This window comes from Mustela nivalis, assembly GCF_964662115.1.
Source record: "Mustela nivalis genome assembly, chromosome: 2".
Lineage (NCBI taxonomy): Eukaryota > Metazoa > Chordata > Mammalia > Carnivora > Mustelidae > Mustela > Mustela nivalis.
Window position 1 is genome coordinate 33,801,282 of NC_139021.1, and position 24,795 is coordinate 33,826,076.

The 24,795-nt window shown below is 44.8% G+C and overlaps 1 long non-coding RNA gene across 1 annotated transcript; it reads right to left on the reverse strand.

Moving 5' to 3' along the window:
- Positions 1-4,743: 4,743 nt before the first annotated feature.
- On the reverse strand, positions 4,744-20,559 carry LOC309858971. The gene is made up of 4 exons (XR_014308465.1): positions 20,407-20,559; positions 19,917-19,950; positions 18,579-18,661; positions 4,744-5,063 (listed from the first exon to the last, which is right to left on the reverse strand). It is a non-coding gene; the product is annotated as an uncharacterized lncRNA (long non-coding RNA).
- Positions 20,560-24,795: the final 4,236 nt, after the last annotated feature.

The following is a 24,795-nucleotide window of genomic DNA, read 5'->3' on the forward strand; positions in this document are numbered from 1 at the left end:
GCAGGGTGAAATTTGGGGTTGAGTCATCAAAGTTTCAGGTCACAGGCATCTCAAGAGCAAACCTCTCAGACTTAGGGAAAGAAAGACTGTTCTCCTATGCAAATGAGGGCTGCCATAAAATGATTTCCTGGAGATGGCTTTACACTTCAGAAAACCAGGAAATAGGAAGTGAAACTTTTTTCCCATGGAACTTATCACCATCATTTTAACATATCTATGCTGCAAGCATATTTATATTCCAGAAGATTAAGTAGATCCCAGTAATAGATAGGTTTAGGGTGATAAACACTCAGCAATCTGTTCATAACTGGTAGGCAAAGTATTTAAAAGGGTAAGGATTTAACACAAAAATAAGGGAAAGAGATCCTGAAATTTCACATTCTTAATCCTCTTCACAGCAAAGAGTGGAGATGTTAGGGGGAAATATCTTCATGGGATCTGATAGAGTCTCCTTTTTTAATTTTACCCAAAAGGGGTTTCAAATGACTCAGACCCACTAAGATTCCAGAGCATTCCATACCCTGAAAGACCTTCTATTCTACCAGTTAATTCCTAAAGCTCAACTCTAGACAGTCGGGGAGCTGTTCCTTCAGTCACTGGACTTAGACTAATTGTTAATCCACACACAATTTCAAGGCCATTAACCAACAGAGGATTTCTTTATACACCCTCTTCAAAACCTTTCTCTTAGGAATCTGAGGGTGAAAGAGGGCTGTAATTTTTCTTTCATTGCTCCAGTGAAAATGGGAAGTCTTAATAGATTGATGTGAAGGCAGGTATTCAAAACCATTTATTTTTTGGGAAAGGACCAAAATCCCTTTCAGTTTACAGGATGAATTTCCCATCCACTGAGGTTGCTTAAGAAGTCTGCAAGATAGGGGCGCCTGGGTGGCTCAGTCAGTTAAGTGTCCGACTCTTGATTTTGGCTTTGGTCATGATCTCAGGGTCCTGAGACTGAGCCCTGCACTCTGGGCTGGGTTGGGAGCCTGCTTAAGATTCCCCCCACCCCACTCTCTCTCTCTCCCTCTTAAAAAAAAAAAAGTGTGTGTATATATGTATGTGTGTATATATATATATATATATACACACACACACACTTTATATATATATACATATATATGTGTGTACATACATATACACACATATACATATCTACATATTTATAAATATATATTTTAAATATACATATTTCTGTCAGATAAGCCACATTTGTTCTGTGGCATCTTTTAACCTACTTTTAAGGGAAGATAGACACATGGAAAGGTGGGGTTGTTTTTTCTTTTTTTTTGCCTTTTTCTGGAAGAAGCTAGAACAGGTCCTTGTTACTCAAAGCTGGTGTCTGCGGACCAGCAGCCTTGGCAAGGGGGCTTGTTAAAAAATGCAGGATCTCAGGCCTCTCCCCAGAACTACAACATCAGAACCTGTACTTTAACCAGGTGCCAGGTGATTCATATCACATTCAAGCTTGAGAAGCACTAGTCCAGGTCAATTGTTGTTGAACTTGGCTGCACATTCTAACTACTTGGGAAACTTCTAAAAGTTCCAGTCTCTAGACCAATTAATCAGAATCAGACCAGGGACCAGTAGCATCAATATTTTTAAAGTTTCCCCAAGGATTCCAAAGCACAGCCAAAACAAAAATGAATGGTTCTGGGTCAGGTATCAGCAAACTTTTTCTGCAGAGAATCAGATAGTAAATATTATAGGTTTCATGGGCCGAACTATTTTAATCACAATTTCTCGGCCATTGTAGCAGGAGAGTACCCAAAGACAACATATAAATGAATGATTATGGCTGTATTCAGGTAAAGCTGAAGCCGGTCGCTGATATGTGAATTTCACATAATATCATGTGTCATGGAAAAAAAAACCTTTTTTTTTTTTTTTTTGGTATTGTGTCAACAATTTAAGCACACAAAAACCACTCTCAGTTTGAAGGTCAGACAAAAACAGGTGGCAGGGTGAGATTTTGCCCTCCAGCCCCAGTTTGACCATCCCTTAACTAGGTCACTTTCTTACCAAAGGGAGGAAAAAGCCCTGAAGACTTTCACTTTAATTTAGGCGGATGCATAAGCCTAACAGCCAGCCACCAAATACTAATTAGCATTCTAATGCCGGGAGCTTGATCTGAATGCTCCCTCTGCCCTGGACACCTTAGTGCTTCTGGGATGACCCCAGGTGACCAGCGAAAACCTAAACGGGAGTTCTCCCACCCAGCTGCCCCTGCTCACTTTGTTTTGAAGATTTGGGTTCACACAGCTCAGCATCAATCCAGGCTCGTTGCCCGCAGGACAATTCATTGGTTGCGTGAAGGAGTTTCAGAGGAACTAAAGAAAGTTAAATTTCTGTCCTTGAAGGTCTTGAAAGGTAATGGGTGAGAAGACAAAAGATGCTGTAGGAAGCTGGACATATAATCAATTATATTTATTTTTTCTTGCTGGCATTTTCATTCTAAATAGGGAAACGGTTAAGTGAGCCTCTGGACCATGGTCCTCTATCAGATTAGCAATGAGCTTTAATTGGATATATTCATGCCGGTTTTCTAAAGAAGTGATTCATAGACTTACACAGCCGTCAGGGGGAATAAGGGTCATTTAATTTTCTCTCTTGATTCAGCCGCGGTGCTGTGTTTTTGTGTGTGCGCGCACATCTGCTTTCGGAATGATTTAAAAACTGAGGTGTATCATTTAGCATTTCCTTTCCCTTTAAGATTTAGAAGTGCCCTGCCATTGTTCCCACTCCCGGCCCCGTCTCCGCTGTGATCCCCGGCCGCAGCAGAGGAGCAGCCGGACAGTAGCGGGGCCCCACTAGCTTCCGTCCCTGACCTTTCTGTAGGCTGCCTCAACCGGCTCTTTCTAACTTTCCTTTTAACCCTTTTCTGATGACTTCATGAAGGAAGTCTCAGTTAGCTACTAATTGCCTTTAAGACTTCTCTAACTCTTGCTACTTTTTTCTTTTTTATTAAAATTTTTTATTTTTTATAAACATATTTTTATCCCCAGGGGTACAGGTCTGTGAATCGCCAGGTTTACACACTTCACAGCACTCACCAAAGCACATACCCTCCCCAATGTCCATAACCCCACCCCCCTTCTCCCAACCCCCCCTCCCCCCAGAAACCCTCAGTTTGTTTTGTGAGATTAAGAGTCACTTATGGTTTGTCTCCCTCCCAATCCCATCTTGTTTCATTGATTCTTCTCCTACCCCCTTAAGCCCCCATGTTGCACTGGACCAGGAGGGGAGAATTCAAGAGATAAGTAACACTTGCTACTTTTTAAATAAAATTTTAATTTTTTTCTTAATAATCTTTACCCCCAATGTGGGGCTAGAACTCTGACCCCAGAGATCAAGAGTAACATGCTTCACCGACTGAGCCAGCCAGGCACCCCGCTATATTTTTTTAAAAACATAAAACAGTCTTAGCAAACTCAGGGCCTATGGTCAGCAATGGTATTCAGCTGGAATTCAATGACATCATTTTATCATTATTGTACTACTTATCTTTATAGTTAGCTCTAACTGAACTATCCATTTAAAGGAGTGAAATAGAGTTCTCGAAATGAACTGATGTAATCATGGTACAAATATATTTACGCTTATAAAAGCAAACTGATTTAAATAAAAAATTATGGGCACCGCAAAAAAGGAATAATTTGATGAGATGGAGGTATGAGCTCACACTAAGGTAATCAAGTTGCAAATATAAATGTATCAAATCAACAATTAAAGTTCTACAATGTTACATGTCAATTATAACTCAAAATAAAAAATAAAGGTAAACATCATGTGAATATTACATATCTATATGTACAGCAGGTATGTACATATCACAAATTGTGACATGGTATGAGAATAACTGAAATATGGGGAAGAAGGAACCAGAGGCTAATGCAGCTCAAGGTCAAACAGCTGAAAGAACCTAGAGGCTCCAACAGCCTTTCAAAGGAGGTAGTGGGAAGATAAAGAAGACCACCAGGAGGAGGAGCTGGGCAGGGTTGAGAGGTCAATACTCTTTGTCTTTTCTCCAGTCCAATCAGAAGGCCACTGAAACTTAACTCTTTAGTTGCTCACAAAAACTATTAAGCGTTTAGGGGCCTCTTCTCCTAGTGTAGTTGCTATTTCAAGAGAGAAAAGTAACAAAGAAAGATATTTTATAGTTTCTTTTCAAATCAATAAGAGGAAGGCAATATATGTTCAAGGAACAAAATATGGGTTTAAGTGTGGAATTAGAAATAAAATTTGTAAAGCATCTTGATAATTAACCATTAAATACATATCAAAAGATTAGTAGAGGGCACCTGGGTGGCTCAGTGGGTTAAAGCCTCTGCCTTTGGCTAAGGGTCATGATCCCAGAGTCCTGGGATCTATGGAGCCCTGCTTCTAGCTCTCTGCTCAGCGGGGAGCCTGCTTCCCCCCTCTCTCTGCCTGCCTCTCTACTTGTGATCTCTGTCTGTCAAATAAATAAACAAAATCTTTTAAAAAAGAGAGAGATTAGTAGATATTATATTAACTTTGTGTGGCTTCCTAAAATTCTAAAAGCTATTATACAAACAGCTTTTCAAACACATTTTTGATGTTCACTTTTTTTAAAAAAGGTCTTATTTTTTGTTTGACAGAGAGAGAGCTAGAGAGCACAAGTGGGGGATGCTGTAGAAGGAGAGGGAGAAGCAGACTCCCCACTGAGCAGCCCACTGTTGCAGGGCTCAGGACTTGATCCTGCTACTCTGGGATCATGACCAGAGCCGAAGGCAGAGGCTTAACCGACTGAGCCACCCAGGTGCCCCTTGAAACTCACTTTTATAAATATTATTGATTTTCTTTTTTTCTCTATATTACACATTAAGCAATTTGTGACCTGCAGAGATCACATTGATTTTCAGATATCACACAGTTGAAGCTTGAGTTCAAGTCTCCTCGGTTCCAGAGTCCACCCTCTTCTGGCTCCGCAGGCAACAAAACCACTACTGGACACAACAGGTAACGTCGTAGAAGTGTTTTGAGAAGAAGAGACACGTTGTTCTTTATTGGCAAATATTTCTTGAGGCCTTACTGTGTTCCAGAGGCTAGGAGGAAGCCACACAAAGGAGTACAATGCAATTCCACAAATAGAAGTTAAAAAGTGATAGAGACAGCGCTTGTGGGCCACCACAAATGGCTTTTAGGTTCTGCATCCCACAACCTCCAGTGCACTTGGACATCCCCTGCGGTAGCCCAGTGCTGGTGGGGAAAAGGACGTTCTCAGCTCTCAGATGGGAAATGTGAAGGTTTTTAAAAGCGACCAAGCAATTCTATTAAAGTTTAAAATACACAGATCCTTTCAGCATGAGGGGAGCTTTTAGGGGATTGGTAACCTTCCATTTCTTGATCCAGGCTTTGGTTACACAGGGGCATTCAGTCTGTAAAATTCAGCAAGCTGTATGACTTATATAAGTTATATTTTAATGTGTATTGCTCCTGTATGTATATTTTAGCAAGTTGTAGACAATAAAAATATACCCTCTGATCCAGGAATCCTTTTCCAAGGGAAGAGCTTCCATAGAAGTGGGATGTTTATTTAAACGTTTATAGTGACAAAATTTGGAAACATCATGAAAGCCCATTAATGTAGTACTTGCAGCACACCTTTGTGCGGAATAGTATTCACCTATTAAAAAGAATACATTACATCTCTAAAAAAGAATGAATTATATGAACTTGGAAAGATTTCCGTATTTGTTATTGAATGAGATGTCGAGAAGATATATAATTTCATTAAAAAACAACATAAAAATTCCCCAGTACAAATACATTGAATGTCTCTATCAGATGCTATGGCACTGAGAAATGAGGGATGAACATACACAAAGCAGTTAACATTGATTTGTGGGGAAATAGGGGAGGGGGATTAATCTGATTCTTCTGCTCATTCTGAAGCAAGCATCATAATGGACTTTTTTGAAAATAGATTTTTTTAAAAGATTTTACTTATTTGTTAATTTGACATACAGAGAGAGAGATCACAAGTAGACAGAGAGGCAGGCAGAGAGAGCAGAGGAAGCAGGCTCCCCGCTGAGCAGAGAGCCCGATGCGGGGCTCAATCCTAGAACCCTGAGACCATGGCCTGAGCTGAAGGCAGAGGCTTAACCCTCTGAGCCACCCAGCCACCCCTAGATTTTGTTTTTAAAAATGGTTTGAGATTACAGAGAAATAATTAGAGTATGGAAAAACTGAGCGGCTAGTACAGATTTACCATATACATCAGCCCTGTTAAAAGCATGTGACATTAGGATGGGACATGTGTTACGATTAATCCACTAATATTTCAAACACTATTATTAACTCGAGACTATAGTTTCTTCAGACTTCCTTAGCTTTTACCCCAGGCTCTGTTTCTGTTTTGGGATCCCATCCAGGATGCCACAGTACATTTATTTAATTGCCATGTCTCCTTGACTTCTCTGCTACAGTTTCTCAGGCTTTCCTTGTTGTTGTTCATTGAAGTATAGTTGTTACATTAGTAATGTAACATTAGCAACGTCACATAACAATGTTACATTCCTTGCCGGTGTACAACCCAGGGATTCCTCAACTCTGTATGTTAGGCTATGCTCAGCACAAATGTCTAGGTGCGTCTGTCAGCTGCCCATGTTCATGATGACCCCGATAGTTCTGACGAGTATTGTCAGGCATACTGTAGGCACGGAGATAGTGAGGCTAAACACGTGTGGTGGGTGGTGGGCATTAACTCGGGACAAATTCTGTTAACTGGATGGGTTTCATCCACCAGGCGGAAAGACAAGGACAGAAAAGAACCAGCAGCCTGGGGGGACACGTGCAGGTCTTCTCTCACAAACGAGAAATCAGACGTGGAGAGATTTTTGTATGAGGTGGTGTGGCTTGGTAATGTAGAGGGTGGACGCAAAGTCAGCCTGCCTGGCTCCCATTCCAGCTCTCCGCCTGCCAGCATGTGGTCTTGACTAAGGTTCTTAAACTCTCTGCATGGAAGTGTCTTCGCCTCCCCACCCTTTATTTTCTGCTCCAGCCTCTTACTTGTTTCTTTCGTCGCAGATGAGAACAGGCAAATTAATTTGTCTGATTACTTGCTCTTTTGTCTGTCTCCCCCGTAGAATGTAAACTACACAAGGTAACAACCCTGACTCTCTTGTTTACTTTCGTGTCCCTGTACCAACCACAATACATAACACATACTAGATGCTCAATAAACACTTGTTGAATGGATGTTTGGCTGGATGCGTAGATGGTGTAAAGATGGATGTGTAGATAGAGGCAGGGATGAACAAAGACAAAAATAAAGTTTCTGAATCTGCAGGTCTGGTGACCCGACCAGGTCATATCTACCCACTAAAACCTATCCTAGAAAAGCCTCTATACACCTTGGCTATGATCTGCTTCCAAACTCATTTATTTGTAAAATGTTCTATTTTTTATATTCCTTGCTAATATACTATATCAGCATACAAACCTAAGAATATTTATCCTTTTTATTTTTTTAAAAGATTTTATTTATTTGGGAGAGGCAGAGATAGCGAGAAAGAACATGAGCAGGGAGGAGAGGGGGAAACAGGCTCCCCGCTGGGGAGGGAACCCCCTTGTGAGGCTCAATCCCAGGCCCCTGGGATCATGACCTGAGCCAAACTTAATGTACTTAGCCACCCAAGTGCCCCCTAAGAATATTTCTTAAACATGGGATGAAAATCATCTATCATTTGAAGGAATGCTCTGCCTACTCTAGCTTCCAAATATAAAATACAGCAAGGCAGGTCCTATAGCAACAGAAGGTAAATTCTACCCAAGAAAGGCGCTTTTCTCTGCATTGATAAGTCACATTGGTGATTGGGTAAGGTACCTACATAATTAGATTTATTCCTGGTCCTAGAGTTCTTAGGGTTACCCACTGCTCTTCGCATATTATATTTGAGAATATCATATATTCTGTGATCACACATGATTTTCTCTCCCATGTCTTATAATTAACATTCCTTAGGGCCAATGGTCGAGGATTAAACCAAACCATGAGGTGATCTTAGAGACATTTATTTTTTATTTTTTTAAGATTATATTTATTTATTTGACAGAGATCACAAGCAGGCAGAGAGAGAGAGGGAAGCAGGCTCCCTTCTGAGCAGAGAGCCTGATGCGGGTTTCGACCCCAGGACCCTGAGATCATGACCTGAGCTGAAGGCAGAGGCCTTAACCCACTGAGCCACCCAGGTGCCCCGAGACATTTTCTTTTAAAAAGATTTTATTTATTTGTCAGTGAGAGAGAGCGCAGAAGCAGGGGGAGCAGCAGGTAGAGGGAGAAGCTGGCTCCCCATTGAGCAGATGTGGGACTTGATCCCAGAACCCTGGGATCATAACCTGAGCCGAAGGCTGTTGCTTAACCAACTGAGCCACCCAGGCTTCCCTAGAGATATCACCAGTTCCTAATATTGCCCCTAGCACCAGGCCCTGATGTACACTTTTTATTTTTTTAGAATTCACATTTGTGAAAGACTAAATGGAAAGTGGGACTACAGGAGGGGGAGGGTAGACATGTGATCCAAAACAGCCAATCGGATGCTCACACCAAGCCTTGTCATCTCTAGGGACTGACACAATAGTCCAGTGCGGGGACACTATTCAATATGGCAGCAGCGGGGTTTACTGGCCACTGGAAGGTGAAAGCAGGTGGTGGTTTCTTCAGCAGTAACTCCACAACGCTGTGTTGTTTTTCCTATGGTGTGACCTGGCCATGTTTTTCCTGCTGCTCAGTTCTCATGGCTATTTTCTGAGCCCCATTTTCCACCCTCCCATTGATTCTGTGAACACAATACCCTTCTAGTACATTCCAGTAAACAAGTTATCAAGAATCTGCCTCTGTAGTAGACACTGTGATGGACTCTCCAAGATCCCTTTCAAGTCTGAAGAACTTATTTTCTCAGCTGTTGAGTGGGCAGCTGGCAGGCAGCCCTCTTTGGAATGGCCTCAGCCAAAGAGAGTCTTATTACCCAAGATCACACCTGCTTTACTGGACCAATCTGGATCCAGAGACTGGTCAACAGAAAGACCTAGCCCCCTTAGCCCAATTCAAGTGGGATTGCCCCATGAAAAACACAATGCTCAGATCCTTTCAGATAAACAATGAAACATTCTTTCAGTAAAAGAGTATTAAAAGTACTATATAAAGATACTTATGGCACAAAGTTATCCATTATTTATCTGACATCCAAATTTAACGGGCCATCCTGTATTATTATTTGCTAACTCTGGCAACGCTAAACTCAGGGCAACTCCACAGTTCCATCCCAGCTTCAGAGCATTCTGTGGGCTTGGCTGAGGCAGCATTTCAGCTCATCTCCTGTCTCTGTGCATGCCTGCTTCCGTCTCTTCTTTTCCTTTCCTTAGGTGGTGACCCCAACCCCACCCTCCGGAATAGCTGCTGCAAGTTGACCTCTGTCTCAGAGTCTGCTCCCCAGGAAACCCGACCTGTGACATGTCTCTTCCTCGCAATAGGGTGACCAGCTGTCCTGGTTTGCCTACAGCTGGGAGGGTCCTCAGATGGATGAGTCAATGATCCTACCTTGCAACCAGGAATTCTAACAAATAGAACTCCTCATGGCTTGGATGACCAGACAGTCACTGCTGCTTGCCCTCTGAGGGCCCTGCATGTGGGCCTGGCTCTTGCTTTATTCTCTGATCCCAGTTCTCCCATGTCCTGCCGCAAACAAATCTTTGTACTGAATCCAAGCCTGTTCCACTGAGGCTCTGAGATCCTGCCTTCTATCACAGGAGATCAGCTTCTGTGCTCCCTGGAACACTGAGGCTGTTACTTCCTGATGTGGACAATTGTCTGGAGGCTAGACTCCCCCTGTTTTAACTGCAGGATTGGTCTACCCAACCCCCACCCACTTCTATTACCTCCAATTATACTTGAGATGTTTTTTGATTAATAGCTCAGATGTCTTCTCCAGGGTCAATCTCTTTCCAGGAAGGACTTTACCTTTTTCCTTTTTTAAAAATTTTATTTTAAAATAATTTCTGCACCCTTCGTGGGGCTTGAAGTCTCAAAGCCAAGATCAAGAGTCTCATGCTTTACCAACTGAGCCAGCCAGCCAGGTGCCCCTAACTTACTTCCTTACTTCCTTATTTATTTGTAGAAAGAGAAAGAAAGTGCTTGAGCCAGGGTGAGGGAGAGGCAGAGGGAGAGAGAGTATCCTGGTGCAGGAGTACGAAAATAGGAAAATGCAGCTCATTTGCTTCATGCTGGGATAAATTCAGGCAGGATTTATACTGTGAGGTGCCCTATGGGATCAGGTCAAGGCTGGGACTTAACCTGAAATCCCATCCTTATGTGTCCTCTTCCCCATCCGTGTTCTGCTACTCCCTACTTCCTTAGCTGTCTCCCTTGGAAATAGCCCTTTGATAAGTCACTTGTACCTGAGTCCTCTTCTCAAGCTCTAATCCTAGTAAGTCTGACTTAAAACAGCAGGTAAATAAATAAGTAATGATAAGCTGTTATCGGTCTATGAAGAAATGAGTATGGGGATAGAAGGACCTACTGTAGACTAGGAGGACAGGAAAGGCTCCCGAAGTGGGAGACATTTCAGCCAGGGAGGAACCAGATAGACGAAAAGCCAGGGGAGGAGTATTTCAAGAGGGGGAAATGGGAAGTTCTCAAGGCATGAAAGAGCTTGGTGTTTGGCATGTTCTAGGAATTGTCTGAAGGCTGACGGAGATGGTAACAAGTTGTGATGGGGATGGCGGACAGGAAGGCAGATGCCAGCCCATACAGGACCTCGAAGGCCATGATAAGGCCTTTGGTGTTTCCTATCGGTGAGATGGAAAACCACTGGAGAGTTTTCAGCTGGGAAGTGATACACATGATTCACATTTTAAGAGGATGGTGAGGGCGACCTTGGAGAGGTCACGAAAGGCAGAAAAGTGGTTGGGATGCTATGACAATAGTATTCACATAACAGGTGGTCTCAGTTGTGACTAAGGAAGTAGAGGTGGAGAGAGGAGAGAGAAAAGGTGTGTATTTTGGAGGTAGGATTGTCGCGAACAGCTGACGGGTATTAGCAAGAGGGATTAAGAGGGAGTCTCAGGTTTCTGATTTTAGCAATCGGGCAAATATGGATGCCTTTCATCAAGATAGGGCTCACTGATGGGGCACCTGAGTGGCTCAGTGGGTTAAAGCCTCTGCCTTCAGTGCAGGTCATGATCCCAGGATCGTGGGATGGAGCCCCGCGTCAGGCTCTCTGCTCAGAGGGGAGCCTGCTTCCTCCTCTTTCTGCCTGCCTCTCTGCCTACCTATGATCTCTCTCTCTGTCAAAAAAAAAAAAAAAAAAGATAGGGCTCACCGGGAAAGGACTGGGACTAGAGAAGCCCACACATCATCTAATTCTTGTAAGAGCCCTTTACCTGATATGGAAGCAGGCAGGGAGAAGTGTCTAGCTGTAGTTCACAGCTTGTACAGCACAGGAGAAGTGAAACCTGGCTCTGAATACTGACCTTGGCAACCCTGGCAGTCACAGCAGGCTCCCAGAGTCTTATTTGCATAAGAGGCCCTCTGCCCCCAGAGAGAAAGACTGAAAAGGGCTTATGATAGATGCTGAGGTTAGAGGGTCGGGCCTGGTTCATACTTGGATGGGAGATGCTGAGGTTAGAAGAGAGGGGGAGATGAAACCACCCTAACCCCCCATGAGACCAATCAGGGAGCTCCTGGGAAGTTTTCTTGACTTCTATGAAAGGTTGGCGGGAAGAGCATCTCACAAAATCACCTACCATTTGGGACAGAAAAGGGATGCCCCTTTGCAGCTTTGGGGGAAGCTATGGGGCGGTGGCAGTTGCTGGCTAGTACTGCCCTGGACTCAGCAGACCCTTCCCCACCCATCAGCCTTAGCTTCCCAGGCCCCTCTCGGACCATGCAGGTATGACTCTGGCCAGGAGCAGCTCCCTGCGGTTTCCTGCTGGGGCAGGCAAGCTTCATCATGCCTCTGTGGAAGTCAGCTGTTTTCTGCTGGGGGACAGGAAGCGGAGAGCGGAGAGCGGGGATCCTTCCCAACCTTTTACACCTTGTGGCAACAATTCATTCGCCTTTAGGGCTTAGCTCTAAAATTAGCTGTTTTGTGAAGTCTTCTCTACTTCCCCAGGCAACATTAGTCACCTCTGTATTCCTACAGTGTCCTGCTGAGGCACGAGCTATGGACTTTTTAAAAAAAGACTTTATTTATTTTTTTGACAGAGAGAGACACAGCAAAAGAGGGAACAGAAGCAGAGGGACTGGGAGAGGGAGAAGCAGGTTTTCTGCTGAGCAGAGAGCCTGATGCGGGGCTCGATCGCAGGACCCTGGGATCATGACCTGAACTGAAGGCAGACACTTAATGACTGAGCCACCCAGGCACCCCATGTGCTATGGATTTAACTATCCCCGTCCTGCAGGCAGGGAAAATCGGAGCCTTTACAGCAACTGAAGGTGGGGTAAGGGTGGAAAGCTGTGGGGCTGGAGGTGGGCACAAGAACATTCTATATCACACGAGCCAGATGGGGCAAGAAAGTTTCCAGATGACCCTTCCAGGCCTAACTGGGTGAGAACGGAGGATCCAGGAACGACAGGTCAACTAAGGAAAGGTTCCTTGGAGAGGCGATAATGTGGGTTATTTTATTCTGCTACTAAGACTTTTGCCAAATGAGGTTTACAAACTGAAATTACTCCTTGATGTGTCTTTTCTCTGGAGTCTCTAAAGGGCCTGTGGACATGAGCATCTGACCCCATTTGTCTGTCTTGCTCAAGAAGGTCCAAAGTATGGCTTTTCACCAAAGTATCCTGGATTTGTCCCGTTTGCGCATGGCGCTGTATAAAGCAAATTAAAGAGAACTCAACCCTGTTTTACATCTGTCACAGGGCTCCTACTAAAGTTTGCATCGGTAGCATCCCCCATTTATGCAGCACCTTACAATTCATAAGTGATCAAATTGTTTTAATTTTCATGCAACATCAAGGTGTTCTGCTGTAAACCCATGTAACAGATGAGGAAACTGAGGCTCCCCCAGGTCAGGCACCCCGGGCGGAAGTGCAGAGCCAGGATTAGAACCCAGATGCCCTGTACCTCTTTAAAGAATGATCGGCAAATGCACCCTGAGGAAAGGCCTTGCTTCTACTCTTCTAAAAGCCTGAGAAAATTCTAATTGCTTGACTCCTGGAACTCAGGAAGACCTTTTTGACTGTGGTTTGTGTCGTGGCCAAAAAAAGCATTATCGCAGGGCCTTGTAATTAGAGGGGCAGTTTGCAGCGTGCCTGAACCCAACTGAGAAGAGCTCAATCATAGGTCGATAAATAACCCTGTTCCATAAAGAAGAGAGGCTTCCAGAGAAAATAAACAACAGCAGATTGCTCCTTGCAGTAGGAATGTTCCATTGTGTGAGTACAAATAAGACGCATTTTGTAAAGAAGGAGGAGAATGATGTGAAAAAGAACCTAGAGGGGATAGCAAGGAGGAAAACTCAGGATGGAACCACAGGCAGAAAGAAAAAGACAGAGAACATGGTCCAAGAGAAAGGCCATGAAACGTCAAAGGTGGACATTTACTTAACAATCTGAAAGTAAGAATGAAAAACACTGTGAGGTTCGGTCTTGAATCAGTGGGTACTCAATCCCACGGGGCGATTGTGCCATGAGAGACATCCATGACGCAAGAGGGCAAAGATCCCAACAGTGGCATTTACTGAGTTCTTGCTAACATGCCAGGGGCTCGTCCTAGGGCTGGAAAGATATAATCCCATTCACGTGCACAATGACACTTTAAGAGTTTTGTAAACTGTACAGATGAGAAGCTAAGGCACAATTTCGGGACCTTATTCAAGGTCAGTCAGTGAGCTGGTGTGAAGACAGGAGGTGAGCCCAGGGCTCTTGAGCCAATGCTCTTAACCTGTGTGGCTCAGTCCCCTGCTGTAGGTGGTCTGCCTTGACAACAAAGGTTTATCAGAGAGAGTTCAGACTAAGGTTTCAATGCAAAGAGATACAAAGTGATCTTAAGCAAAAGGTTGGGACTTGGGGGAGGAGTCTCTGGATTGAAAGCACTAGAAACACAGCTAAACCCAAAGGGAGACTTTTGGCAGCAGACTGAGGTGATTTCCAGGTTGAAGGAAGAATCTGATAGTTAAGGCTTGGGAGCTCAGGAAACAGGGAGTCTCTGAGATTTCAGCCCCCAGAATTAGGGGTGTGAGAGGTCTTGGGACTCTCCTACCAGTCACCCTGCTTCTCTCCTTGAGCTGACTTCATTTTCTCCTATTGGGGAAGGGTTCCTTCAAGGGAGGTGGTGGTGAGGTGGCCTCAGTGGCTATGTGCACGTCCCCTGACAAGAAACCCCACAAGCAGAAAGAGAAAAAATAAGAACAAAACAAAACAAAAAACCTCTTTCCCAACTTCTTTCCCTTTTTCCCAAAGGTTAAAAAAAAAAAAAAAGATCCCAGGGCAGAACTGTAATTGGTCCAGCTTGGGTCATGTGCTCAACCGTGGGCCAATCACTGTGGCCCTGGGGGCAGGCTTCTGTGATTGTCAGCCCCCATCACTAGGTTTGCAACGGGGCTGTGACAGAGCTTTTCCCAGAAGGAGGGAGCTGCTGTTCTGCTGAGAGTGAAAACCAACAATTTCTATGAGAAATCGGACACCCGGCAAGAAGATTACAAACATCAGAAGAGATGCAAAAACAGCCAAGATAAAATAGTTGACAGCAAGGATAAAATGCTCGATAAACTTTGGAAAGAGTATATAATGAAAAGGGGATTTAGGCATGATGAGAGGAAATTTATCTAACAAAGTAGAGGGTCTAAAAGGCAATTTAAGAGATGAATTAGGATGTCAGCTCTGAAACCTCTAAATTGTTCTATTATTAAGGCAGGTGCATTGTGGGAGAATTAACTAATTGCAGGGGCATGCTCCTAGTTCGTGCCCACTAACTACTAATTCATTTTGATGACAGGTTTTATTAGAAGTTATTGCTTGCAGCACTTACATATTTATAACGTATTTTTAGCAGAATAATTTGCATATGTAAAGTTCTGCAGAAATGCAACCAATAATAATTTATTATTGAGTCATTGAGCTTATGTTAATTCTTTCATGCATGTATTTATTCATTTACCTGTTAGTCACTAATGGAGTGGAGACTGTATTTCAGGTACTGTGTTGGGCACACCTGTTTTTCTGCCTTCAAGGCACTTAGAGTACAGGGGAGGAGACAGCTATGAATTGTGCCTGGATAGGTATATAGTGGACACTGTGGAGCACTGCCAGGTCTTTCCTTCAAGACTGAGACACTTTGGGGCACCTGGCTGGCTCATTTGTTGCAGCATATGACTCTTGATCTCGGGGTTGTGAGTTCGAGGCCCATGTTGGGTGTAGAGATTACTTAAATAAATTTTAAAAAACCTGAGACTCTTTTGCTCCCACTTATAGAGTGTGTGCTCATGTTAAAGGCTCACAGATGAGCCCACCCTCAGGAACTGCCCTTGGCTGATGGGAGGTGCTTCCCCCAAGGTCCTGACCTCTAGAGCTGGGGCAGACCACATCCTATGACTGGTCAATGACTGGTCACTGAGAGGGTCTGATGGCCAGTCTCCTTGCTTCCCCTGGAGACAGCACTGAAGAGTCATCCTGGTCCCAGAGCTCCTTGTGGGATCAGTGGAGGCCTCTGTTACGACCGTATCGCTGTCCAGCTCCTTCCTTGGCCCAAACTGGTTCCTCTCCCTCGCTTACAGGTGTTGTTCCTGAGAATACTCTCTCCAAAACAGTCTGCATGCAAGTCTCCTCTCTTGAGTCTTTTACAGAAAACCCCACCTAAGATAAGGGACAACTCAGAAAATTCTCATCAGGTAAAGCTGCCATATTCTCATATTGCCAGAGCCTGCTTTCCAGATAGAAAACGCTAGTCACCTTGGAGCAAGTCTTTGCTTGAAGAATCACCTGGATACTCCCTCTGTTGTTTTGTTTTGTTTTTGTAAATATAAGAAAGAAGGTACCCTTTGCTTTAAAGGAAGAGAGTAATAGAACATTTTTGCAGCATGAGAAAGCTTGCCCCTCTCAATCATTCCAGCCTATGCAGCTGGTCTGCTAAGGAGAAAAAGGGATATGTTGCCTAGCAGACCAGGAGCTTCCCAGGAAGGGAGGAAAAGAGACTTGGACCCTCTCCCCTGTGAGGGTCATTGTTATCATAAACCCCTGTGATAAATAGGATGGTCCCTACTCAGGTCCCCTGGTGAGAGAGGAGGAAAAGGCCCCAAAGAGGAACTTAACCAGAGCAAAGGGAGAGTCCCTGGAAAGCCCCTCCTGTCGTGGGCACCCTGGTATGCAGGGTGGGCTGTGACAGAAAAGATGAGCCCAAGACTGCAAGTTAAAGAGTCAAAGAGAAACATTTCTAACTCAGGACGACTCTGAGGGATCTTCTGTCAGAGGACGATGAGGAATACGACATGCGAGGCTGTTCATCCCTGTAGTACGCACACATACTATTGTACAAAACCAACTTTTGATACTGACCCTATAGAATAGTAACAGAGTCAATCACAGAGTAAAATTGGGGCCTACTAGGGGGCCGATGACATTTCGTAGCTCTCATTTTCGAATTCAGGCAACCGGAGTCCCACTAATCGGGGAAGGGAGGCTGTGAGCAATTTCTTTCACACCCAGAAGAAATCCAGTTGTATTGGTACTTTAACCTCGTAAAAGGGGCTGTACTGGTGGCACGTAATTCCAAAACAATGTGAGGAGTATTTTAGGATGAGGAATGCCTGCTTCCAGAGAGAAAGCCTTCCTAGAGGAAAAGAAGCAAGCCAAGTGTGGTAGGCTGAGCAGGAGTCAGCAGATGAATGAAGAGAGGCGGCCATTGGTCAGAAGGGCATCCAAGACTTCCCAGGACAAAAGCACAGAGGCGGGAAGGCATACTGCGTCCGTGCATAATCTGTGTGGATTTGGAACCCAAGAGGATCCAAAGCAGTAATTGGAGACAGGGTGAGACAACAGAAGGCCTAGAAGCCAGGACAAGACACTGCAACTTGTCCAGGTTACCACATCTTGTCTAGAAAAGCTGCAGTTCCTGACTTTTATCAGACAGACTCCGATTTCTTAAGTTGGCAATTAAAAAAAAAAATACTTTTTTAAAAAGTTGTAGGAGTTAGATAAAACATCTTTAGATTTGCCCACAGGCCTCTCGCTCAGGACTTCTGTTAGAATGAAGATCAGATAAGTGGAAAGATCATATCTCATAATAAGAGTTCACTCTTGGGGTAGCTGGGTGGCTCAGTGGGTTGAAGCCTCTGCCTTTGGCTCAGGTCATGATCCCAGGGTCCTGGAATCCAGCCCTGTGTCGGGCTGTCTGCTCGGCAGGGAGCCTGCTTCCTTCTCTCTCTGCCTGCCTTTCTGCCTGCTTGTGATCTCTGCCTGTCAAATAAATGAATAAAATCTAAAAAAAGAAAAAAAAAGTTCACTCATGGCAGTATGATTAGAGAAAGAGATGAGACAGGAAGATGGTTTATTCAACAAATCTGCTGAGACTTGTGGTGTGACAAGAGGTGGCATCACAATATTGGGTTGTGGACCCTAAGCTCGGTGCAGGAGGCAGATTGAATGAACAATCACATGTATGTGTGAGTACTCACTGTGAACTTACTCCAGGGAAGAGAGAAAGGGGAGGGCCTACATTATGGCTAAAGAGGGAAGAGGACCGGGGCACCTGGGTGTCTAAGTGGGTTAAGCCTCTGCCTTCTGCTCAGGTCATAATCTCAGGGTCCTGGGATTGAGCTGCACATCGGGATCTCCGCTCAGCGGGGAGCCTGCTTTCCCCCCCCCCTCTCTGCCTGCCTCTCTGCCTACTTGTGATCTTTCTCTCTGTCAAATAAACAAATAAAATCTTAAAAAAAAAAAAAAAAGGATGGAAGAGAACAGAGTAAAGGAATATTTGGAAAGTTTGGTAAAAATTGAGCTGGGAAAGAAAAGAGTGGGGAAATTTCAAGGTCTTATTTGGGATAGTAGGTAGATGCTGTTTTAGGAAAAAACTGGTCACTGGGACCTTTGCCACTATCGAGAGTTCCATAAACAAAGTGAGCATGGCTTCAACAGATGATGCAAAAAAACACAAGTTAGGACCTACCTTTTCATTTCTGTCCTCTTACTGAGCCATCCAAACAGTCCTATTCGTCTCTTTCTGGGGATATTACCAGCCCTGCCTAGTTCACAAGGATTAGTCAGGCTGCTTCCGAGAAACAAAACCAACAGGAGTATATAGAGCGAAGTAGAGAGAGAGAGGTTTATTCTAAGGATAGGTTCACATGAGCACAGAGGCTGACAAGGCCCCGGATCAGCAGGCTGGAGACCCAGGGAAATCAATGGTGTATTTCTGGTCCAAAAGCCAGCAGGCTCAAGACACAAGACAGCCCATCTTTCAGATCAAGTCCAAATGCAGGAAAAAGCCCAGTGTCCCATCTCCAGGGCAGTCAGGCACAGGACTTGGTTGAAGAAAAGTCAGCCCTTTTGTTCTATTCAGGCCTCCAACAGATTAGATGAGGTCCCACCCACTGTAGGGAGAGCAATTTGTTTTACTCACGCTGTGGAATCAGATGTTAATCTCATCCAGAAACATCTTCATGGAAGCATCCGGAATAATGTTGGACCAAATATCTGGACACCCTGTGATCCAGTCGAATTCACATATAAAATTAACCATCACAGGACTTGCGAGTATAAAATGAAATAACTGATTTGAAACTACCTTAGACAGTTCAAGGGCCCTGCAAATATAGTATAGTAAGCGGAGAAAGAATTCATTGCTTGTAAGCTACTGTTGGATATTCTCCTATAAATCCATTGCCTCTCCTGCCCTGGGTGTGGAAGGCTTGTCTCTGCCAGGAGCAGTACATGGACTCCCTGAGTCTCTGGTGTCTGGCTGGGAGACAGAACAGAAGACCAGGAACCAGAGGAGACAAAGGTTGGGCTCTCATGGGAGGCTTAGGTCCTGCTGGTGTCCCCACTCTTCCTGGCTACAGCTCCCTCCCCTGCTCTATCAGGCCTAGAGCTAACAGCTTCCCTCTGCTTGAGCTTCTGGGTGCTTCTCCACCTCTGGTTAGGCTCTTACCCTCTCAAAGAGCAGGTACCCAGTAACCGTCTTGATAGATATTAATATTAAATTCATCCCTGAGCTCTCAGAGGACATTCTTATTAATTCTATCTCTAATCTCAAATCAATTCGTGCCATTTTTTTCTTTTAATAATCACCACTTTCATATGTTTGACCCTGAAGAAACTGTCATAACACAAAGGGAAGAGTGAGCCACCTTTGCCAGGAGTGCTTGATGCTAAGGGACAGGTGGGGTGCATATATATTAAAGCTCCTGATAATAGTACGCATTTGCATATCATAACTTCTTCAAATACTGGGTCACTTCTTGGGGTAGGCAGAGCTTGAGCACTAGTGGTGACAGTCCCCAGCCACAGGTTTTCGGGTTCGGTGGCAGGGTCTCAGCCGGCTCCCGGAGGGCTGTCTCCTCTGGGGTCTCGAGGACCACCTGCGCATGCTCTGTGGGCCCTGGGCTCACGCCACTTGGTGCAGGGGATGGCGGGTAGTGGCTGGGTGACAAGCCTACGCTACTGAGGCCCCCACTGACCAGGAGAACGGAGCCTGCGATAGATCCTTTAATAACAGCAACTACTGCACAAGGAACTGTGGCTTTGTGCCCGGGGCTGCGGTCTTCCTGAGCTATTGCTTGCCATCTCCACTGCTGGTACCCGAGTCCATGCCACCATCTGTCTCCTGGGGGACTGCAACTGGCCCTGATGCTCCTGTACCAGGGATTTATCTATGGTCTCCGAGATCCCCTTCTAAGCTCTTCTCTGTAATATGGATTTGGGATGATGCAAATTTCATTCCCCTCTTCCTGGCTCTTACCTGGCAGCTAGCCGGCCTCCTGCTGGGTCTGGCCCTGTGAAGCATTAGAAGGAGACAGAAAAGTGGGAAGAAGGGAGAAGGAACTTTTTTCCTGTTTTATGGTATTGCCCCAGTGGCAGCAGGTAATTGGCTCCAGGGACTTGGAGTACTTCCAGCACCCCAGGGGCCAGTCCTGCCCACTCCCTCACCTGCTGAGCAGGCCGCTGAGAGATCCGAGAACATGCAGAGCCACGCTCCCTGGGTGAAAGCCAGAGAGCAGCCCATCTTCGGAGCTCTGAGTGGTTGGCTTCCCTCTGGGACCCTCATCCCTGCACCAGCTCTAGGAAGCCCCTCTTCCAAGCTCCTAGGAGACCATAGGAGCTGCGGCTTGCACTTACCAATCCCTGGCTTATTACTCTCTTCCTTTTTTTCTTGTACTTTTCCTTTTACTTTCAGCCTTCTAAGGCCTGTGAAAAGCAATTCTATTACAGCCCCTCTTTGAAATACGTACCGTGATGTTTCTGATTGGCCCTTGGCTAATGCACTTTTTAAGCAACTTTCCACTTATCAGCCAGTTATCTTCTGAAATGGTGCCTCCGATCGCATCACTCTCCAGCCCTGCCCGTCAAGGTGCTTAGTTTCAAACAGTGGACACCGGAAACCAGTGCCGGCTGACTGCTGAACAGAAGAGGAATTTATTGAAACTGGGGAACTTGGAGAGAATGAAGAGGAAGACGGGAGACCAAAGTGCAGAGGAAGGCTTGCAGGGTGAAGCTGCTGGAATGGTTTCCTGAGAAGGCACCCCCTGCTTCCTTTCCATGGGAGGCTTGGGGCCGCTGGGGCGGCAGCGATCCATCACCCTATGCCGGACTCTGCTGCCCTGCATCCCTGCACCTTCCTGACAGCACTGAGGTTGCCCTAATAGTTTCTGACTGGCCTTGCATCTTTGAGACACACTCTGATGATTCAAAGTCCCACACTAGGGCACCAGATCAGCCTTCTTCTAAATGTTAGGCGAGGCCTTCTCATCCCTTCGAAGCCTTGGCTTCTATAGCAAGAACTCGGACCCTGCCTTCCATTATTTAGTGGTTACCACAAAGAAAAAGGGCTTGGTATGCTGGCCAGGCAGTGACAAACATCTGCCAGGCTGCCTAAAACCCTCCAATGGCTTCCCCTGCCACTTAGAGCAAAATCCCCTAACTGAGCCTTCACGGCTGGCACGATCTGGCCCATCAAGCTTTCGGACCTCACCCCACGCCATTCTCGCTGGCTCGTGCTCCCATCACATGGGCTTTCTGTCTGTCTTTGAACATGCCACACTCATTCCAGCCTTCAGTCTGGAAGGCCCTTCGCTGATCTTTCTAAGGGACCTCCTTTTCACTACTAAGTCTCAGCTCAAACACCTCCTCAGTGAAATACCAGGTTTGCCCTGATATCTTCTTGTGTGTTTTTTTGTTAGTTTGTTCATTTTCTGCCTTGCTTTCTGCAGAAGGTGACTCCTACCTTGTCTGTCATTGCTGCAGTCTCCCCGGGCACTGGGGAGCATGCCTGGTGTGGAACAGGTGCTGAATGTTTGTTGAATGAATGCGTGGATGGCTGGATAGCATGAGTCTGTTTAGGATGGAGCTCTCCTCAATGAGGAAAGAAGCAAAACAGTTTCATAATGGAAGCAATGGAAAATGGAATCCCACGAATGCTTTTTAAAATCATTAACTTTCTGGGATCCATCCATGACATTTCTTTTGGAGGTTTTACTAAGGAGTTAGGGATCTTAGGTAGGTCCTAAAAAGTCTGTTTTGATCTTCTGGAGAAACCATGGGTTTCCTTCTGATGACCACCAGCTTGTAGTCCTCCGTTCTAACAATTAAAGTAGAAGGAAAAATTGAGGTAGGGAAAACCACAAAGTGCACCTTATTCATACTGAGTGTGCAAGAGGCTGTACAGTTACAACTGTTACAAGGATATACAATTGTTGCACGAATTTGTGTCACATGCACCTGAGTACTGCTCCCACATCTAATTCTTATTAGCTGTGTGTTGTTGGCTCTGCCACTTTAGCTGGGTGACCATGAATAAGTCACTGAATCTCTCTTTGCTTCAACTTCCACGTTTGCAAAAAGGGAATAATAACAGCACCTACATTATAGGGTTGTTGTCAGGACAAAATCAGTCACTATATAGAGTTGACTTAGAAAAGTGTCTGGCATATGTGCTTTGATAAATTACCATATAAGCATGAGCTATTATTACAGCTAAGATTGTATCTGTTGGTTGAGAAAAGAAACTTGGCCAAGATAGAAATTTATTGATGTCTTGTATATGTTAGAGGTAGGCAACCCAGGGCTGATGTAGCCGTTTCACAGTAATCGAGGACCGAAATTCCTTCTTTCTTCACTACCATCTAATACATAAGTTATAGCCTCAAAGCACAAGATGGCTCCTGAAGCTCCTGTCACCACGTCTGCATTCCAGGCATCAGGAAGAAGGCTGAGGAAGGACCTCGTGGCAGAGTCAACTCTCATTAAAGAACCTTCCCAGAGGACCCACACAGTGTTCTCACTGGCCAGAACCAGACAACATGGACACACATAGCTGGAAGGGGCACAGGAAAATGCAGTTTTCACAGGGCACATTGCCATCCCAAGTAAAATTGGCCTTGTGTTCTGAAGAAGAAAGAGAGAATGGATATTGCACCTTGTGCAAGTTATTTAACTCCCCCCCCCCAAATTTTAGTTTAGTTTCTTTTTCTTTTTTTTCATTTGTACAGTGGGAACAATGGTACTTATCTCCTACAGCTAACTGGAAGGTTACATGAAATAAAGCCTAAAAACTGCTAGCACAGTGCCCGGCACATGCTAAATAAACCTCAGCCGTATCATAAGAAGGACAAATGTATGTCTGAATACTTCTAAAAAGAAGCTAGGCAAAACCAAAAGAACCGAAAGTAGAAAAAAATATCCCTGCGAATAAAGTACTGATTAACTTCAGAAAGAAACCTACTCTGTCTACAGTTCTTCTACCTTTTCATTATTTTGGTGCTCTTTATCTCAACTGGCTTTCGGCTGACAAAATTCCAGCTTTAAATATTACGTCACCTTGCCATCCGACTAACAAAGGGCCACTGTGTGTCTGGGTGGGATGGTCTCAAAGTCGTGGTTCTGAATCTTTCTGATCTCACCCACCATCCAGCTTCCGTTCCACTGTGTCCAGGGTTCTAGACCAGTGGCTTATGAACCTGGCTGATCCTAAGAGTCACTCATCTGAAGAGGTTTGTGAAAATACAGCCTCCCAGTCCCCACTGCCGGAATCAACCTGAAAGACTTCTACATCTGCCTCAGCTGTGTCAAACGGACTCTGGGATTTTGGGCTAAATGACTCACCAGCTGGAACGTTTACATAATACAAATGAACCTACTTTGAAACATAAACACTGGCTGAACGTTATGAGGGCCAGGCATCGTTCTAAGCATGTTGCATGGGCTAACTCATTCAGGTACTGTGATTCCCCTTCATGGGGCTCAGGAAACTGAGGCACTCAGAGGCTAAGCAAGTTGCTCAAGGTCATGCAGAAACTGGGAGCTGGCATTCAGCCCGGACAGTCCGGCTTCTGAAAGTCTGTGTGCTTAACCCCTACCCCTTCCACGCTCCGATCTATATAGAAGAGTCGAGGCCCTCCAATACAAATTATAAAAATCTGAACAGACTTCCTCTTGGCATCTATCAAGTAAATTGCAAAATAATCTTACTCATGATCGTTTATCTTCCCAACCATGCTTCGGCACAGGTAAGTTCGTTATAAAAGTATTTCAAGGCAAGCATCAAAAATGGTGTCGAAACGATATTTTTATGTGTGTGTATGTTTGCATGGTTCTTTACATAAAGAAATATATCTGCAAGGGCGCCTGGGTGGCTCAGTGGGTTAAAGCCTCTGCCTTCGGCTCAGGTAACGATCCCAGGGTCCAGGGATGGAGCCCCACATTGGGCTCTCTGCTCAGCAGGGAGCTTGCTTCCCTTCCTCTCTCTCTGCCTGCCTCTCTGCCTAATTGTGATCTCTGTCTGTCAAATAATAAATAAAATCTTAAAAAAAGGAATATGCTTAAAAAAAGAAATATATCTGTGCACACATATATACACATATATATACACATACGTGCTGTAGAAGGAGGCCTACAGAAAGTCTAAGGGAAAATGTAGCAACTTGTGACAGTTAATTCTGTGTGTGTTTATTTATCTGAAAGACACATTTGAATTTTTTCTAACAAAAATTTCTTAAATTTTAAAGATAAGGCATTTTATATATTTTAAAGCAAAGACAGTATAAAACAGCAGCTCTATCCTATTTTCTTGACGAGTCTTGCAAGCCCTTCATTTGAAATTCCTCCTGTAAGATCTTTCACAAAGAAACCTGAGGGGCGCCTGGGTGACTCAGTCATTAAGTGTCTGCCTTCGGCTCAGGTCATGACCCAGGGCCCTGGGATGGAGCCCCGCATTGTGCTCCCTGCTCCGCGGGAAGCCTGCTTCTCCCTCTCCCACTCCCTTTGTATTCCTGCTCTTGCTGTCTCTTTCTGTCAAAGAAATACATAAAATCTTTAAATTAAAAAAAAAAGAAATCTGATGGAAAGTCTGGATTACAGGTGTGTTTGCCTGGTGGCCGACCTATTGGTGTTAGAGGGTAATGGATGTGGGTTTAGATTCTAGCTGTGACATAGATGTCAGACAGGTTACTGAATGGCCCAGCCTCATGCATGCTCATTTGAAAGGTCCAGGGGCTGATCCTTTTGCAGGGCTGAACACACGTATACAGGTGCTTAATATAAGCCAACGACCATAGTTAGCCAGAAGCAATCGTCATCAGAACATAACTCAGAATTGTTATGTTCCAATCCCCAAACCAGCACCT